This window comes from Canis lupus, chromosome 23 (assembly GCF_048164855.1).
Source record: "Canis lupus baileyi chromosome 23, mCanLup2.hap1, whole genome shotgun sequence".
NCBI lineage: Eukaryota > Metazoa > Chordata > Mammalia > Carnivora > Canidae > Canis > Canis lupus.
Genome location: NC_132860.1, coordinates 18,992,251 through 19,011,232, shown reverse-complemented (window position 1 = coordinate 19,011,232; position 18,982 = coordinate 18,992,251). Strand labels below are relative to the sequence as shown.

The window sequence follows — 18,982 nt, the reverse complement described above, 5'->3', positions numbered from 1 at the left end:
TATGGGCCTCTTTGCCCACTTACATACTTCTGGGGCTTGAGGAAGAATAAAGCCAATGTCTCAAATGAAGGAACATCCTACACTGACCAAGCCTGCTTCCCTGCTTCTCAGGCCCTGCCATTCTCAGAGAAGAGCCTGGGGGAAGGAGGGCTTTCCCAGCTTGGTTCTCTCCTGTGCTGCACTAACATCAGTGGGGTCCTGCTTTGCACTCAGCCCTCTGCTGGGCACTGGAAGTGTTGAGGTGAAAGCATAAAGGTAAGTCTAAGCTCTCCAGGTGCTCCATACCCTGAGAAGGGCTCCCAGGGTGGATTGTAGTAGCGATGATTGTGTTCTGCTTAGCACATTATTTCATCTCCCATCTTTGGAGAACTGTTTTTTTTCTTTTTCTTTTATTCTTTCTTTCTTTTTTCTTTTTGTTTTGACAGAAAGAACACCTCTTTCTGTCCCATGTGGCCATAATGAGGTTCTCAGTCCAGGTATCTGGTACCACGTTCTCCACAAGGTAAGCATGTAATACAACGGGAGCAGTCATTGCATTGTACATCCTAGACCCCATGACATAGCTGGGCCCATCACTCTCTTTATCCAGATTTTCTCAATTGAGGTGGAGGGGTTGTCAACTTCAGAATGATTTGATTGCCAAATTTGGCCTATACAAGGAGCAATGACTATAAATCTTATAGAAAGAAACCCAAAAGTTCATCGGCAGTTTCAAAAATAAGATTAACATCTCCATGAACCAGAAATGGAATAGAAATCTAAAATGGTAAATGGAACCAAAGCCATAATTTTGCTGGGTTCTGGGTCTGGCATCAAGCAATGCAGTTGACAGTTCAACCCTTGTAGGTTAAGGGGATGCAAATGGTCCTTTAGGGGTAGGAAGCAGCGTTGTGGTCAGGAATGAAGGCCAGATGACTGGCTGACTCTGTGATTATGTTTGGGACACACCATTACACCCATGCAAACTACTATTATAAGAGTTGGTTTGGGATAAGAATGGGTAAACATGGATAGGGAGAGAGAGGGAGAAAAGGAGGAGGAAGAGAAAGGGAAAGACAAAAAGAAATCCCCACTTAAAGTGAATCTATGAATCAATATTCCAAGATATATGAAGAGATTTATTACCAGAAAAAAAATCCATAATCTGAACAGAAATTCACTCTAGATAAAATTCACTAGACAGAAGTATCTGTAAGTACATTTAGAAGTTCAAGGAGATAAACTCTTAATAAAAGAAAACTATATATATATATATATATATATATATATATATATATATAATAAAAACAAGTACAAATTACAAGTGGATATGAAAATGAACCAATTAGAAATCTAGGAAATGAAAGATAGAGTCACTGATATTAAAAGTTCCAATAGACAAAATAAATGCGATACTGGGCATAGTTAAAGAGAGAACCAGAGGATTGAATTGGAAGTTAGAACTGGAGAAATTCACCGAAAATGCATCAGAAAGTGATAGAGTTAAAAAAAAAAATATATATATATATATAACAATGGAGAAACATGGAAGTTAGATTGAAGAGCTCCAACGTGTGTCTAATAAAAGCAACATATGAAGAAAATGAAAGCAATAGTAGAAAAGCAATATTTAAGTGTAATTGTCAAGAATTTTCCAAAATTGAAGAAAGCTAAGAGTTTTCAGATTTAAAAATCTGCTCATTGTACTGAATTGGAAAAATAAAAATAGATCCACATCCAGATACATCATAGTGCAACTTCAGAACATCAAGGGTCAAGAGATCATTTAAAAGCTACTAGAAAGTAGAAACAGATCATGACAAAAATCCAGCTAGACCAAAGCAGGATTCTCTTCAGCAATAGTGGATGCCAGAGGAAAATGAAATAATATCTTCAAGGTGCTGAGGAAAAATGACAATCGATCTAAAAATTTATGCCCTGCTAACCTTATCTGAAAGTGCAGGCAAAATAAAACTTTTAGAGGGGGAGGGGCAGAGAGGGAGAGAGACTCTTAAGCAGACTCCACCCCCAGTGCAGAGCCTGACATCGGGCTCCATCTCACAACCCTGAGATCATGACCTGAGTCAAAATCAAGACATGTAACCGACTGAGCTACCCAGGCGCCTTGACAAAATAAAACTTCTTATAGACATGCAAAGACTATAGCCTCTTACTGAAATAAATATGTCCCCTAGTAAGAAGAAAAGTGGACACAAAGTAAAAGCAAATGGGGTGTAGAAACCATGGATGGCCACAAGAAATAATAAGCGTGTGTTGGAAAATTCAATTCAGTGTTGACTACAAAAATTAATAATGATACCCATAGTATGAATATTTAAAATAGGTGAAACTCAACTTCTAAATGAAGATTACTGAACGGATAGGGATGCTCAATACAGCATCACATGAAAAAGAAAGAAGGAAAGAAGGAAAAGCAAAGCAAAGAAAAAAGAAAGGTCTCCAGGATGAGAAAGAATGTATTTATTGCTAGGACAGTAAGCAGGAAGTGATGTTGTAGTGTCCCATGGTGGTGGTCGTAGGGTTTTAACACCCAAGCAGGGACAGGAGATTTAGCCTCTTGCCCATGAAAAGCACAGAGCTGGAACTAAGTCCCTTGTAAATGGCTGGAAGCACTGAAACGCTGCCATCTATATGAAAATGGAAGTAGAAAAAAAACTGAACTCACAAGCTGAGGAAGCAGCAAGCAAGCATATTATATGCCTGGGGTGGTGGATGAGAGGGGGAAAGAGCCCATGAGAAGGTAAAGACTTGGGAATAAAACGGAAGCAGGTATGAAGTCCCCAGTGCATACTGCCTGTGGGGTGTAAGATCCATGAGCTAAGAGAATAAATGGGTCTGGGGGGCCAGAAACAGGAACCATGAAACTGCTTAGGAGGAATATTTTGACAACTATGACACAAGAGATTCCAAGAGAAACAAAACCCCTTCTAAAGATAAGCACAGAAAAGTTACCAACTACATGGGGAAATGAGGCACCATGAGGGAGAAACAGGACAAATAAGATCATCTAAAGATTCCTGATAGGTCTCAGAGAAAAAAGCAGAAAGAATGGTGAGGCCATATGAGAAAAGAAAATGGTTAAGAATTTTCCATGGCTGAAGAAAGAGATGAGTCCCCAAACTGACCCCTTATGTCCTGAGAAGGACAAATAACACATATCTACCCCTAGATACAATATCAGGAAACTTTAAAATGCTAAATGAAAGAGAAAAGCAACTAGAGGACAAGAGACAGCAGAATCTCTGGAAAAGAACAACAGTTGGGCTCACAGCTGATTTCTCAGCAGCCAGATTGATTTCAGAAGACAATGGAAGGACATCTTTAAAGTACTAAAAGAAAAATAACCAGCAATGTATAATTCACCCTGAATCAAGACAAAATAAAACACGTCAGGAAAAGTCAGAGAGTTTATACTCACAATCTTCTCTGAACTAACAAATAAAGATTGTACCTTAGAAGGAAATCAAGACCAAAAAGTAGTAATGATGAGCAAATATAGTAGAAAACATGGTTGGCTAATCTAAACAAGCATCACCTACAAAAAATAAAGATTAGCCTCTGAGAGGAGTTAAAAACAGCATAGAAATGGGGTGCCTGGGTGGCTCAGGCAGTTAAGCGTCTGCCTTTGGCTCAGATCATGATCCTAGCATCCTGGGATTGCCCAGTGTCCAGCTCCCTGCTCAGTGGGGAGCCTGCTTCTCCCTGTCCCTCTGTCCCTACCCCCCCACTTGTGCTCTCTCGTGCTCTCTCTCTGTCAAATAAATAAAATCTTAAAAAAAAAAAGAACAGAGTAGAACTAAAGTACTTTATAACAATAACACGGAGATGGGAGCAGGTACTGGAGTTAAAACATTTAAAGATCTTTGTATTGTAGGAGGCAATTAAAGATATTAATTATATTTAGACTTAAAAAAAAAGTGTAACATCCAAACGACTATAGAGGAAAAAAAAAAAGGTAATAAAAAGAACTCAGTAAATTCAGTTGAAAGCAGGAAAGGAAAAGAAACAAAGAAAAAAATACATGGTGAAATTTTTACAAGATGGTATAAAAAACACCAAGTTTATCAGTAATCACAATTCATTTCAATGGATTAAGCTCACTTATTGCCAGATAGTCTGAGATTTTTAAATTCCAGTTATAAGTTGTTTATAAGAGATATAACAACTAAAACATAACAGTGCAGAAAACTTGATAGTAAAAGGATAGGAGAACATATAAATACTAACTAAGGAGATATAGTAATAGTATAATGTTATAAGATTATAATAATTATATTACACATATAATTCTATATTATATATGTAATATAATTATATATTATAATGTAACAGAAGTGAAAGAGATTTTAAGGCAAAAATTTTTTTGAGTTTTTTTTTTTTTAAGATTTTATTTATTTATTTGAGAAAGAGAGAGTGCAGGACAGCACAAGCAGGAGGAGGGGCTGAGGGAGAGGGAGAAGCAGGCTCCCTGCTGAGCAGGAAGCCTAACATGAGGCTCCATCCCAGGATTCTGGGATCACAACCTGAGCTGAAGGCAGATGCTTAAGTGACTGAACCACCCAGGCACCCAGAGATTGTAAAAAGGTGAATATTTACTGATAAGAGAAACAATTCAATAGGAATCTACAGTGATACTGAACCTGATTGTTTTTAATGACGTAACTATTAAAATGACAGAATTTTGAGGGAAAAATGAACAATATATTAAACAAAATTATATAGTAAAATGTGGGAGAAACTGATAAACCTACAATCATCATGGGAAATTTTAACACTGCTCCTTCAGAAACTGATGGAACAAATGATTAATAAGAACATATACAGCCGAATACTTGTGATCAAACTACACAATTAACTCCTCCTTAATGTATGTATGTAAAACCCCATATCCAATAAAGAGTATACTTTTTTTTAAGTACACATGGAACATTAACAAGATTGACCATATAATAAGCCACAAAGGACGTCTTAACAGATATTAGAAATCTGATATAATTAATGACACATGTTCTATGACTCCAGTTCAATAAAATTAGAAAACAATAAAAAAAGTTAGGTCCAAAAATATCTCACTTTTTTGTTGTTGTAGTGAATTATACTATATGTATAAAAAAGTATACATATTTTACACAGAATGTAAAGAAATACAATGAAGTAAACATCTATGTACCATCACTCAAATTTATAAACAGTGTATTTCCAGAATCTCAGAAATCTGTGCACTCCTCTCCATCTGCATTCTCTTTCTGCTCCACAGCGGCAACTGCCATCCTGACTTTTAGGAAGATAATTTTCTTATTTTTTCTTACTGTTTTGTTACTTATATGTACATCCCTAAACAATATTGGTTCTTTGCCTGTTCTTTTTCTATTAAAAAGATCTATATTCTGCATGGTATCTGCATGTCTCCCTTGTATCTAATCATACGCTGGGCAAAAGGAATATAGAGGTGGATTATGCATGGATCCTGTCATCTAAAGGACCGCGTTTGGTTGTGTGATGGGTCCTTGTGACACAGGATGAAGTAACTATGGGAGCACGAAGAAGGGGTATCATCACAATCAGACTAAAGAAAAGAGATTTTTAAAAATATTTTATTTATTCATGAGAGACACACACAGAGAGAGGCAGAGACACAGGCAGAGGGAGATGCAGGCTCCATGCAGGGAGCCCGATATGGGACTCGATCCCAGGACCCCAGGATCATGCCCTGAGCCAAGGCAGATGCTCAACTGCTGAGCCACCCAGGGGTCCCGGGAAAAGAGACTTCTTAAAGAAGTTGATATTTGAGATGAGTCTTGAAATTAGTAGTCTTATTTTCCAATATGATAAGGGAGGTGAGACCTGCTGACAGTTTAAACAGAGTGTGAAGCAATTCAGCTATTGTCTTAGTTAAGATTCAAACTAGGCAAACACACAAGATTTATATTTACATAACTGAAAACCAGGTGAGTGAGTTCAGGCATGGCTGGATCCAGGCACTTAATAGATTTTCAGACTACTTCTCTCCACATCTTTCAGATAGGCTTTCCCTACATAGGGAATCAGATGGTCCTCAAGAGCCCGGGACTCACTTCCTTTCAGCACAGTAATATCATTAGGAGATGGTCTCTTTCATAAGTGCCAGCCAATACTCCCAGAGAAGACTCTTAATAGGACCTGTTTGGGTGATGTTCCCATTCTTGAATTAACCACCGAGCCTAAAAGGATGGGGTATTATTATCTTAGATCACCAACTTAGGTCACCAACCAGCTTCATTCCAACCACATAGACCTGTTTCCTCACAAGAGAGGATTCCATTCTCAGAATGAGAAGAAATCCTAAGGGAGCAAAAACAACCGGCATCACTCAAAGCATGAGAGACTGCTGTCCATTTGAGAACCTGCTAGCTGTCCGGTAGGAGTGGAGGGTCTGATGAAGGGGGACGTGGCCAGAAAGAGGCTGGGAGGTGAGGGTGGGGCACAACATGTGGACTACGGAGTTGTATCTTATCCTGAATGTAATGGGAGCTTCACAGTGGTTGAAGCAGAGGGCAAGGAGTTCGAATGTCCATTTTAGAAGGATCCCTCTGGGGCCTGTGAGAGGGAGGATTGTGACTATAATTCTGGTGAGGGGCATAAGGAAGCTGTGTGGGGCAGGGAGCAGGGAACAGTCAGTCGGAAGCTGATCAACAAGTGGAGACTATACATTGGGGTATAAGGAAGAAAGAGTCAAAGTGCAGCCACATTTCTCATCTGGGTATCGGGTATCTGGGTTGGGGTGCTCATGGGAGTCTGAGAGACATGGGCTCCTTATGTTATGACAGTTTGCTCTGCACCTCTACTCCGCGTCCTCTAGTCCAGTCCTCTAACCGGGTGCTGGGTACACTCTAGGCTCTGCTGCTGCCTTTCTTTTTTCCTTTTTTTTTTCTTTTTTTAAGATTTTATTTATTACTTTAGAGAGAGAGAGAGAATGCACAAACGGGGGTGGGGGGTGGGGGGTGGGGAGGGGAGGGGGAGGGAGCAGCAGACTCCCTGCTGAGCACAGAGCCCAACCGACCATACCGGGCTCAATCCCAGGACCCTGGGATCATGACCTTAGCAGAAGGCAGATGCCTAACCAACTGAGCCACCCAGGTGCCCCTAGGCTTCTGACAAATTTTTGTGGAGAGACCAATCAAGAGTTGCTTTGAATTGTAGGTTTAAGTGAGGCCTGCACTTCAAGGCATAAGTTTCCTTGGGACCCATTGACGAGTCCTTGACAGTCCCACTGAGGAGGGCTGAGGCTGAGCCAGTACATGTCTGTCTGTCTGTCTGTCTGTCTATCTGTGTGAGATGACCTTCCCACCTACTACACTCACCCCCCAACTTCCCCATCCCTGAGGGCCAGGTGCCCAGGGCCAGGCATTCTGCTGGTAGGGATAAGAGTGGGCTACTCCTGCTCTAATATCCAGCCTGGTGTGGGGGTGTCTCTTCTCACCCCAGTCAAACCTGCCAGAGGAAATCCCAGGGAAGGGAGTGATCGAACCCGTGTCCTAACTAACCCTAGCCAGGGAGAGTGCTTCCAGGAGGCACCAGGCTCCAGAGAGTTGTGCTCTACCCATGCCCCTGTCAGGTGCTCTGCAATATCTCTTCCCTGTTCACTCTCACAACATTCTACAAGGCAGATAGTAGCAGCACCCCCAATTTACCGTTGGGCTGTAAACTGAAGCCCAGCAAGGCAAATCAAGTTGCCTGAGCCCTCTCTTTGGTAAGTGGTGGATCAAAGCACAGGTCTGATCAGAATCTCAGGCCTGGCAACACTTTCCAGAACTGTGGTCAGGATGCAGGCACCCTGCAGTGGTAGGTAGGGCCACAGGGCTCTTGGAAGAAGATGCTGAGCTTGGATTTTCCTGGGCTCCAGAGGGAGCAGGCCCAGCTTTAAGGAGCACACTGGCCCGGCCCCCTGGGGCCTGGGGTCCTTGGGGCCCTCACAGCCCAGCTGGCGGTGGCAAGCAGAAGGCCAGGAGCGGTGGGGGTGGAGGTTGGGGGACGGCTGGAGGAGTGGGTGGCTAGGGGTGGGTTAATGCTGCTACCTTATGAAGGACATTTTTCAATTGAGCCAGTAACTAGAGGCCCTGGGAGCGTGTTCTATCTCAGCAACTCTACAATCGGAGGATATGAACTGGCTGTGAGAAAGCCATCAGGGGCTGGCTATTCCCGAACTCTTAGAAGGCACAGAGCTAGATTTAATAAAAGGGGAAAATGAAACATTTTCATTAGCACCAAATTTTCCATTTAATTTGGACTTTTGCAAAATAAGTGGCCTAATTACTGCCATGATTTGAGCTTCTCAATAGGTTTTTCCTCTAAGAAGTTGCAGACACCACACGGACGCTGTTCTCCAGAGCCTGCCCTATGTCAAAGTCCCCCACAGCCTCCCCTAGAAGCAGGAGGGCTTCTGAGGCCTGAGGGGGGTTCCAGGGCAAGCCACAGAGGGGAGCACTGGCCAGCTGGTTCACTGGGACCCACACAGCCCTCTTCTCCCCCACCCCCTGCAGCATGCAGTGGGGAAGCTGCCATTCTGGGGCCTGGGGACCCTCGACACCGGCCTAGACTGTGTCTGAGCCATGGCCCGAGCCTTACCTGAGTCCCAGCTCTGCGTCCTGGAGTTTGCTGAGCAGCAGTGAGTTGACTGTATCTTCTACCCCATGGTCTGGCTTTTGCCTTTGGTGCTGTGCACCCTGGCCCTCTGGTCTTCACCTATAAAAATGACTGCAGCCCAGCAGGATCGCCCCCCGCCCCCCCCGGCCACTCACACTGACCCGGCCAGTCCTTGGGAGGTCAAGGAAGAAGCAGTCTCTGCCCTGGTCCAGACCCTCGGGGGCCCTTGCTATCGCCACCCTGTATGGAGGCTGGGTGCCTGGGGCTGGAGCCACTTCCTTCACCTCTTTTCACCCCTCCCCCCCACTCCCCCTCAACAGGCCTTCAGCTTTTTCCTATTCCCTCTGCGCTTGAGAAGAATCAGGGATTAAAGAAACAGAGCAAGAAATTGCCAAGAACTAGCCTAGCAGAAGATCAGATAGAGTGATGGAGAGAAGGGACCCTTCCTCCCAAAACAGCTTGGAACATCCGGCCTGGTGGGGGCCCAAGAGAGATGGGGTAATCCGGTGGGCAGGGGCAGGGTCACCTCCCCACCATCCCCGACTGAGACTCCAGGTCCCCTCCTCTCCCAGAGAGCCAGTTGGAGTCAGGGCTTCATCACTGGGCCTCCGCTCTTTCTGGAGAGCTTCCCTTCCTGCCCAGAAGAGCAAACCCCACTCCGGCCCCTCTCCAAGCCAAAGCCAGCTGCTCCAACACCTCTTAGGACTCCTGCTCCTAATTTCCAGAGTCCAGGCCCCATTTTAGCCTCAGCACCCCTGTTCTGGTCCTCCTTTCCATGGGAGAGCCAGGCGACCCCAAGCCCCTTATGGAAGAGCAGCTAGAGGCACACAGGGCCTCACCAAAAATCACATTATAACCAGGAAGTTGGTAAAACAAGGTAAGATGCTTCCTAGGGAGCCACGGCTTCCCTCAGACCAACAGCCCTGGCCAACACTTGAGGAGGGTCTTCCTCTATTGGCAGTTTCTTAAAACGGTCCTTGAGTGGAGCCCAGAGAGTCACAGAGGGAAGTCTTTGCTGTCTACTGGAACATTCTCTGTGGCCCCTGTTCTCATGGAGCTCGAGGGCCAGTGGGAAAGAGGCAGGTGATCATCTCCCTGTTTACAGACAAAGAGACTAAGCCCTAACATCGGGTAAGGTGTCCTGTTGGTCCTTCAGCTGGGGAGTGGTAGAGCTGGGATCCAAGCTGATGCCCTTAGCTTGGACACTTCAAAAAAATAAAGTTTCACCCCCCCCCAAAAAAAAAAAACTGAGGCCCTTAAAGGATGAGCCTATGTTTGTTTGCTATCACTACAATTTTACCTTTACATACAGCAAAGGGTGTAACTCAATGATTTTTTTACACATGCTTATACCCGTGTAACCAACACCCAGCCCAAAGCCTAGATTTCCAGTGTTCCAGAAGGCTCCTTTGTGCCTCCTCCCAGTCAGTACCCTCCCACAAAGGTAATCTCTATTCTGCAAATCTTGGCACTTGTTTGCAGGAGAATGGGGCTCTCCCAGGTGCCTATGACTAAGCTGTTACTGGAAAGATGGCATGACCCAGCACCATGCTGGTACATAGGAGGAAACCCTGGCAATTTGGGGAGTGAAGAGAGTTTAATAATGTGGGAACTACAGGTGTTAACAGGACTGTTAATTTGGACCTGCTGCCTCTCAGCTGGTGTCAGAGCTCAGAGACTCTGAGCCAAAGTCTTTGGTGGGAGCTGTGGGAGGGCCTCCCCTGTGGCAGAACCAGACCTGGCCCACAACCCCTTCTGGGGGTACACTAGCCTCAGGACACAGTGAGGGTGGGGCAGGTAGGTGGGAAGCTAAAACTCTCTAGGGGTCCGGCCTATACTTTCCTTGAGGTTGGACCACAGAGACGGCCAGTGGGGATTCAGTGTCTACCATCCACAGCAGTGAAGGCTGTCGGGAAGCAGGGAAGCAGGGTCTGGCCCCAAGAGGCCTTCAGGGTCTCAGAGCCCCCCAGGCCCCACCCCCACCCCACCCAGCCATCATCCATTGGCTGGGAAGGGACCACACCTGCTGATCCTCCTTAACCCCAGGCTGCCTCTTTGTCTCTGAGGCAGGCCAGCCTATTCAGTGTTAAAGTCGCTGGAGTGTCCAAGGAGACATAAAGAAAGTTTAGAGACTTTTAATTTGCCAGCTCGGCCTCTCCCACTGGCCAGCGGGTTGAGCATTTATGGAGAAGGGCAGCCGCAATAAAGGCTTATTGTTCTTCCTCTGAGCCACTGCTTGGTGACTCCTTTCTTAAGTGAGACAAAGGGAACCCAAGGCCCACAGGCTTCCCCAGGCCTGGGGAGTTGGGTCCACAATTAGCAGACAGCCACCCCAGAACCAGGCCTTGTGGGGAGGGTCCAACTCCACCTCCATCTGGGCTGCACCCATGGGAATGCTCAAGTGGGGTGTGGGGGCACAGTCCATGGGGGACTCTGGAGGACCCCAGAGCACCAGGAGGCAGGACGCCGGCAGGGAGGGCCCCAGAAGTCGTGCTGTAGGGTTGCTATGCAGCCAGAAGAAAAGCAGGTGCGAGGGACGCAGGGGATGAGCCTCATTTTCAGAGTCCTCTGTGAAAAGTAGGGGAGTATCCCAGGAAAGGTTTCCAAAAGCCAGAGAGGCCACCTCAGGAGGGAGTGAATTCCCAACCACAGGAGGTGTGTGAGCAGAGGCCAGAAGCCCACCTGCCAGGGGGGGGCCCAGAACAAAGGCTGAATTCTGGCTGAGGAGGTCATCTCCAGTGCCCTAATGCCAGGCTCAGGATCTCCAAGCTGGCTCTTTGGTCAGACAGGAACGGGGGGAGCAGAGGGATGTGGTGACCTTTTTCAAAGACACTGCACTTGAGGCAGCCACCAGGTGCTGTACCCCTGGGAGCAGGTGTCCCATGCCCCTGGAGAATAGAGATCCAAAGGAGGCACCATGTCCCAGAGCAGCTCTTGCGGGAAGTTCCTTGTATTATATCCCATGGCAGCATGGCTCAGCCCAGAAGGAGCCTGAACAGTTTATCTTTCTGCCTGCCCTCACCTACGAGAAGGCCTGATACCTGTGGGTATCCTGGTAGATAGTGATGATGGGAACGTCCTTTCTTGCTGTCCATTACCTCCTCTGGAGAGTCTCCTTACTTCTCTGCTCAGGACATCAATGGCTTTGGAGACATTGTGCAGGTAGTCAGTTGCTAAATAATGACATTTTAGGCCACAAGGCTGCGGGTAGAGGGGCAGGTACGGCCATCATGTACACTTGTGTAAGTTGTTCACTGCACAAGGGTTAAGGGGGCAAATGAGAGTTGAAATCCCGACTTTGCTCTGCTTTCCAAACCCTGGCCCTGTATGCTCACCCCTGCCTGGAGGAAGGGGAACCTTTTCCTAATTTTAATATGCACAGAGGCACAATAAGGGCCAGTAGAGACCCTGAAAATGCAGCCACTTGGTTCATGAGGGCTATTCTTGCCACTGTTCAGCTCTTCCCTCTTCAGGTCACTCTGACCAAGGGTCACGTTTCCAAAGCTTTGGTGACAGTCGCAGAGAGAGTTCTAGTGCATCCATGGGTCCATCCCCAGCATGTGGGGTCTTTCCTGGGATTGGCAGCGAGAACTGGTGCCTGCGACACCAGGCTTCAGCCCCAGTTCCATCCTTGGGAGCTGCTACCTCGGTCCTCCCACCTCCCAGCTCCTCTCTTCCTCGGGTAATTGGATTGGGGAAAGGGAGTGTTATTTACTAGTCGCGTGGACCTGTTCCTCTCAGACCCATCTACCCTCCCTTTTCTCTGTCTTGCCAAAGAACAAAGATTGGGGATGAAATAAATTTGATAATAACCAATAAGGACCCCCAGAGAAAATAAAGCAGCTTTTATTAAACTTCTTCCAAGACCTTTTGTGCTGAGCCTCTGCAGGCTCTCTCGGTGGCGCCTTGGCGGGCCTGGCTCTGTCTCTGCCGGCAAGGGGAGCCCTCCGTGGGGCCCTCGTGGTCACCCCCGCAGAAGCCCTGCGATAACTCCGGCCATCATCCCGCCCAGGGCTGTCTGGAGCTGACTCCTGAAAGGCAGTCACAAGCACAGAAGAGCCTCTGGCTGGGTGTCGCCTGGCTCTGTGGTTTGGGCAGAGCGGCCTGTGGGCCAGGCCGAGGCTCCAGGTGGCTGGTGCCCCTGGGGCCGGCTCCGGAGGAGACCGAGTGGAGCCTGGGGGCCTGCTGCCATTCATCCCCGGAGTCATCTCTCCAGGTTGAGTATGGCACGATTTAATGCTCCCATTCCTCCATTCCTGCTCTGCATGACAAATTGTTTTAATAAACATAAACCGGGTAATAATAAAGTCATAATAAGCCCGCAACTCACCTTATATCACTGCAGTTAAATCCTCCCATAAGCCGGCGCTGGTTACAATGACAATTACGGCCGGGCCAATCCGCAGGCAGGCCTGCGTGCGGACAGATTTAATATCGTTTGTAAATATGATTAGTGGGCTGTCATGTTATTGCAGGCTGCTATTTACATTTCTCTCCGGGGTTATACACTCCGCCAAATCAACATTAAGTAGTGGGCCTCTCTTTCCTCCTTAAATCATACATTCCCTCTGCCTGAGCCAATCCCGCTTAATGAAGAAAGGGAACCTGACGGCAGGCGCTGGGCAGATCGGAGCCTCGCCTCGGCATTTTTCTGAAGACAGATGGGCACCGGGAGCCCCCAGAAAGCTGCGCCCGAGACTCCAGTGGGTGTTCGGGCCCTGCCTGCTGAAGCCCCCTCCCCTCCCACCCACGGCCCCTGCCCCCTCCCTGCCTGCTCGCTTATGAAAAATGTTCAAATAATGAATGGTTGTTGTTTACAGAAGTAATTTCATGCTACATTTCCATTATTGCCTGGATTTGTTTAGCTCCGCACACTACCCCATTGCCTACGATGAACTTTTAAGGAAATATTGCTGGCGCTTCCCGCTCCGCCGTTCCGCTTCTAATGGAAGCCGCTTGCATTTGAGACATATTGTGACACTTCATAACTGTGTGCAAATAAGCATTCTTAAACTGCTAGGGTCAATTAATCATTGTTGCAGAGGCTGATCTGCTCCTGGGGCTCCGGAATCCACCCTACTGGGGAGGGAGGTGGGGTAGGGGGAGAGCTAAGTAGAGGGTGGAGGGTGCAGGGGACAGGGGAGCACCAGGCGCCAGGGCTGGGCTTTCCAGATCATCCCTCGCTGGAGGTAATACAAGTGTGCTCCTCTCTCGTCTTCAGAATAGTTGAGTGTGGGCCTGTGGAGCAGAGTGAGGGATGGCTAGGGCGGGGGCTGCACGGAAGAACGGAATAAAACACGAATACCATATGCCTCCTGTGCCTTCTTAAAGAAATCCTAGACAGGGCTTCGTCTTGAGATGGCCCCCATCCTGGTTACGTTTGCAAGCGTTTGCAAGCGTAATATATTGAAGCGCTCTGCTGCTGCGGTGGCTGCAGGGGTGTCAGTCCCTGCGCGGAGAGTCCAGCCTGGCCGGTGGCTGTAGCCTTCGGGGTGTCTGTCCAGAGCATCCTCACTTCCTAGTGTTGCTCTGAACTGTTGGTGAGCTTGGAGGCAAGAATCAACTCTGGAGCACGAGGACTAAGATAGCCAAACTTTGTGAATTCTTCGTGAAAAAAAGATAAAATAGACTAGCTAAGAGTGTGGGGGACCTCTCTTCAAAGTAAGAGTCGGGATGTGTATTTTACTCCGAGCTCTTTGTTTCCTTCCTGAGTCTCTGTTGAATTGGAGCCGGGGAAGGGCCCCGAGGCTGGCTAGGAGGAGCTGTATCCTTATGCAGAAGCACATTCGCAAGTTCAGGCTACATGTCTACACCTGCTGTGGTCTAGGCACTTCTGAGCGCTGTGTATCAGTCTCCTTCCTTCTCTGAGGAGATGATGCTGGAGGGTGATAAACACATCCCCCTCTTGGTGCATACCTGCAAATCCTTACAGACCCCATATGCCTGCACACCTGTCTGCATTTTCTTCTTCATTAATGACTCCTGCATGAAATAATTTTTCCTCCTAATGGCCTATAGTTGCCAAACTTTGTATATAACAGATATTTATTATTTTAATAAAAAGAGATAAAGATACAGGTTTTATTTTTTTTTAATGTCAGGGGAGATTTGAGAACATTTGGGCAAGATTTTCATCCATAAGGGTTAAAATGATGAAGTGTTGGTGCTTCAATGGTCACATATTCCACCCTCTGAAAAATGTGGGTGATGAGTTAGGGTCGAGTGTGTGTGTGTGTGTGTGTGTGTGTGTGTGTGTTTAAGAAGGGCAGGGGTGGAGCTAAGGGTGGCAGGCCTGGGGATGGCCCCCAGGTTCTGAGGCAGTGTGAAACAGACCATGGGTCCTAGAGCCATGTGCTCACCAAGCTTGTCATCCTGTACAGAGATTAGGGCTGGGACCATGGCCAGAGAACCGTCTCAGTCCCCAGCAGCACAGAGGAAGCGTGAGACATAATGAAAATGAGTCGCCCAGCACAGAAAGTGGAAAACGATATTGATTTTCCAGTGCTTGGTTGCTCAGGGGAGCTCAGCAGGTACAACCTCACAAGCTCATCTGCCACCCTGGAGGGCTCCGTGGCGCCCCCTGCCTTGCTTCTCCTCTCCACTCCACTCAACTCCACCAAAGCCCACTCCCCAACCCAGCCTCTGCAAACCCCATGAAGTCCTTGACCTCTGTCGCAGCCGTGTAGCTCAGAGTGGAAGGACAGGTCATGGAGGGGCAGAGGAGGCCTCGGAGGGTACAGCTCTTGGCTCTGATGTGTGTGAGAAGTGAGACCACTGTCCACAGGCCAGGCTGTGGCCCCAGCTCTGGATCCCTACCACCCACCGCTACCAGCAGGCACTGGAGGAATCCAGAGCCATGATGAAGAAGAGCAAGCTACACCTGTGAGCATGAAGCAGGGAATGGAGGCAGAAACTCCAAAAAGTAGCCCTGGATGTAAGGCCAGGGCAGCCCCACAGAGCCTCACACCCCCAGGAAGGGGCCACTGCCTGCAGAGCTGCTGTTGCAAGAGGGGGCTTTGGCGTCAGCCAGGCCTGGCCTGGCATCCTGGCTCCTTCATTTGCCACTCTGTAAGTGTAAGCAAATTATTGAGCTTTCTCGAGACTCAGTAGCCCGATCTGCAGAACAGGGATAATAATCCCCTCCTCAAGGGAGGCGAGAATTGTGAGAGTACCACTGCAGAAAGCAGGTAAACCTGCAAGGAGGATGCTCTGGACAGACACCCCAAAGGCTACAGCCACCAAGCCCGACTGGGCTGTCCGCACAGGGACTGGCAGCCCTGCAGCCACCACAGCCTGCAGGTAAACGACTTAGCACTTGCTTGGCTACAGTGTGCTCCTGATTGTTAGCTACAATAACGATGATAACAACGAAAAAAACCAAGGACCTAAGGCAGCTGGGGTCCACATCTGTTCCCCATGCCCTCTGTTTTCATTTCATGGATGGTACCACCATCCCATTCTTGCCTGAGGCAGAAACCTTGAAGTCATTCTAGAATCTTCTCTTGCACCCCATAGCGACTTAGTTGTATAGTTCTGTACATTCCACTTTCCGAACATCCCTCTATTCTCACTGCCTCCTCTTCCTTCCAGGCACTGCAGTTTCTCTCCTGGACCATCACAGTGGCTCCAGATCGGCTTCCCCAGGTCCACTCTCTCCTGATCCACTGCCTTCGATACCTGCGTCTAAAGCATGGCAGGATGTCATCACACTCTTCAGTTGCTCCTCTGTGTTCTGTACCTGCCCGCACCCCCCCCCCCCCACGCCGGGAGTCCAGGGCATGACCCTTGGACTCTCCCCACTCTCTCCCCAGTGCCTGGAACAGAACAGGCTCACTGAACGATTGCTGAGTGAGTACATGGTATATACCAGTGGCCCTTCTACCCTCCTCCATCCCAAGGCTACTGGTTCTGAAGTCAACACTTTGGACCTGGACCCAACTGCAACATGTTAGAGGCATGAAGTGGTGGCCTATGGCAGGTGGGTGGACACTGAGGAATGGGCTAATGGGGGCAGAGCTGCAGAGGCTGAGGAAGAAGAAACAGTGGGCAGAGACAAGGCTGTGAAGAGCTTGGGATGTCTAGTAAGGATTGTGCACTTTACTTTGTCGGCCTTGGGGAAGCCCTTGAGGGTTTCAGGAAGTTAGAGGACATGATCTGATTTCTTAGAAAGGTTGTTTTGGAATGAAGGAATGTGGTGTGGAGACCGGAAAACCAGATAGGAACCGCCTGCCAATCGTTTACATAAGAATTGAGAGTGGCCAGCCAGGGTGGTGATGGTAGTGGAGAAGGGGACCAGGTTCAAGAGGCATTAAAGAGGTAATATGAGGGACACCTGGGTGGCTTAGTGGTTGGGCGGCTGCCTTTGGCTCAGGTCATGATCCTGGGGTCCTGGGATAGAGGCCTGTGTCTGGCTCCCTGCAGGGAGCCTGCTTCTCCCTCTGCCTATGTTTCTGCCTCTCTCTGTATGTCTTTCACGAATAAATAAAATCTTAATTTAAAAAAAGAGTTGAAATTAATAGCTTTGGTGACTGTTGAGTTTGAGGGAAGAGAAAAAGAGAAGTAGAGGACCTAGCAGGTTGCCAGGTTTCTGGAGAATTCCCAGGCCATTGTGTGATGGTAGTGCCATTCACCAGGATGCTAAATCCAGGAGGAAGGACAGTCTGGGCCAGGAGGGGTGGATGGGAGGAAAGTCTTGTCCTCCATTCTGAACACGGGACACCCAAGGGGAGATGTGTGGAATCTGCTGGCTGTGGGGGCCAGGAGCCTGCTTGGGGCAGGAGACAAAGATGCAGGGGCCGTGGTGTAAAATGCCACAGTGAAAGAAAGCACATCCTGGGCTGCAAGGAGGTATGTTCAGCAAGAGAAAGAGGACTGGTTCAAGGCCCTGGAGAGCACCAATATCCAGGGGGCCAGGGGAGGAAGGGGAGAAGGAAGGAAGTGAGGAGGGGCAGCTAGTGAGCTAGGGAGAAAGTAGAGGACTGTAGGTCCAGAGAAGACAGGAGTAAAAGGCTTCACAGAGGCTTGGCCAGTCCTGCGGCCCACAGAGACTAAGCAGGAAGAAGAGACATTCAAGATGTCTTGGGAGGGAACCAGGGGGAAGGAAGGCTTGAATAAGATTCTTTTTTTGGCAACCACTGGGGAGACTTGAGTATATACAGTTACCTACAGGTTTAAACTTCTCTCCTGCCTCCTTTCCCAAACAATGTAAAGCAGTTGAGGAAAATGTGGTTGTATTTAGAGTCAGGGAAGAACACCTGAGTGGGGCTAGGCCTGCTTCTCCCATGATTCCCCACAGCACAGTTCACTCAGAAGAAGGGGCTGCCCTGAGGATGCCCCCTCAGCAGGGACTATGCAAGGGTCCCGGCCATGAGCTCAGAGCAAAATCAGGATTGGATGAGGTCGAGGTGGGGTCATGACATGTGGAGTCAGGGTGCGGTCACTGGGTGTGCAAGGTGAGGTCAGGATCAGAGGAAGACGAGGGGTGAGACTGGAGGGTCAGGCTACAGAGGTATCCAGTGCCTGAGATGCCAGTGGGAACTGGGTGTGGCAGGTGGGGTCAGGGTGGATGGGCCTCAGCCAGAGCAGGAGGGAGCGGCCACCCTGGGAGGTGACTGTGATGGGAGCTGCTCTACCCCTTGCCCCACCCCCATGTGTGTGCATAAGCGTGTGTGAGTGTGCACATGTGTGTGACATGTATGTGTGACACATGTGTGCGTATTTTGGATAATGTTATGTTTTCTAAAACCACAGAATGGACGGGGTATTTAATCAGAAACTAGGTTCACATCCCTCAAAGATACAACCAGACATCCCATCCCATTTCCCGATTATTTCTCAAAGCCAAAGAACTCTGGAAGCAATGTAGAGAGGGAGGACCTCTGGTGCTTCATTGGCGGGAATGGGGCAGGGGAGTAATTGGTAAAAAGTGCTCCCTCCCCCGAGTCTGGAATGTTCTCACCCTGCAGCTCTAGTGCCCTGGCAGCTAACCTTACTGATTCCAAATTGTTCTCCTCCCACCTTTGTCAGCATCAGAGTGAATGGTACCATCTTGCCCCTCTCCCTCACACATGCCCAATCCATTCTATTCCTTCCTTCCCTCTCTTCCCCTACCTTCTTTAACTCAACAAATATTTATTTGGATCTGAATATACAAAGATGAACAGAACTCAGACAGTGATCTCTGGGGGTTGGTTATCCCTCAAAGCAGAGAGTCAGATGAAGAGAGGATCAGCCAGGCTGTCACTGAACATAATAGGTGCCCAATAAATATATACTGAATAAATGAGGGAACAAACTTAGTAAGTGTGATAATGGATTATAACGGAGTAAGGCACAGTGATAGGAAAGAAAAGAAAACTTT

At 48.0% G+C, this 18,982-nt stretch overlaps 2 long non-coding RNA genes across 3 annotated transcripts in view; both read left to right on the top strand.

Annotated features, from left to right (window-relative positions):
* Positions 1 to 17,119, top strand: part of LOC140614841 (uncharacterized) — a 52,304-nt gene extending 35,185 nt beyond the window's left edge. Inside the window, exons 2-3 of the long non-coding RNA XR_012015600.1 lie at positions 426 to 502; positions 16,213 to 17,119. This is a non-coding gene — a long non-coding RNA (uncharacterized lncRNA). The remainder of the gene's footprint in view (positions 1 to 425; positions 503 to 16,212) is intronic.
* On the top strand, positions 6,293 to 9,843 carry LOC140615406 (uncharacterized). Of its 2 annotated transcripts, XR_012016068.1 has the most exons (4): positions 6,293 to 6,397; positions 8,520 to 8,644; positions 8,943 to 9,120; positions 9,584 to 9,843. It is a non-coding gene; the product is annotated as an uncharacterized lncRNA (long non-coding RNA). The 2 variants fall into 2 exon arrangements; XR_012016067.1 differs by having other exon boundaries at positions 8,943 to 9,843.
* Positions 17,120 to 18,982: the final 1,863 nt, after the last annotated feature.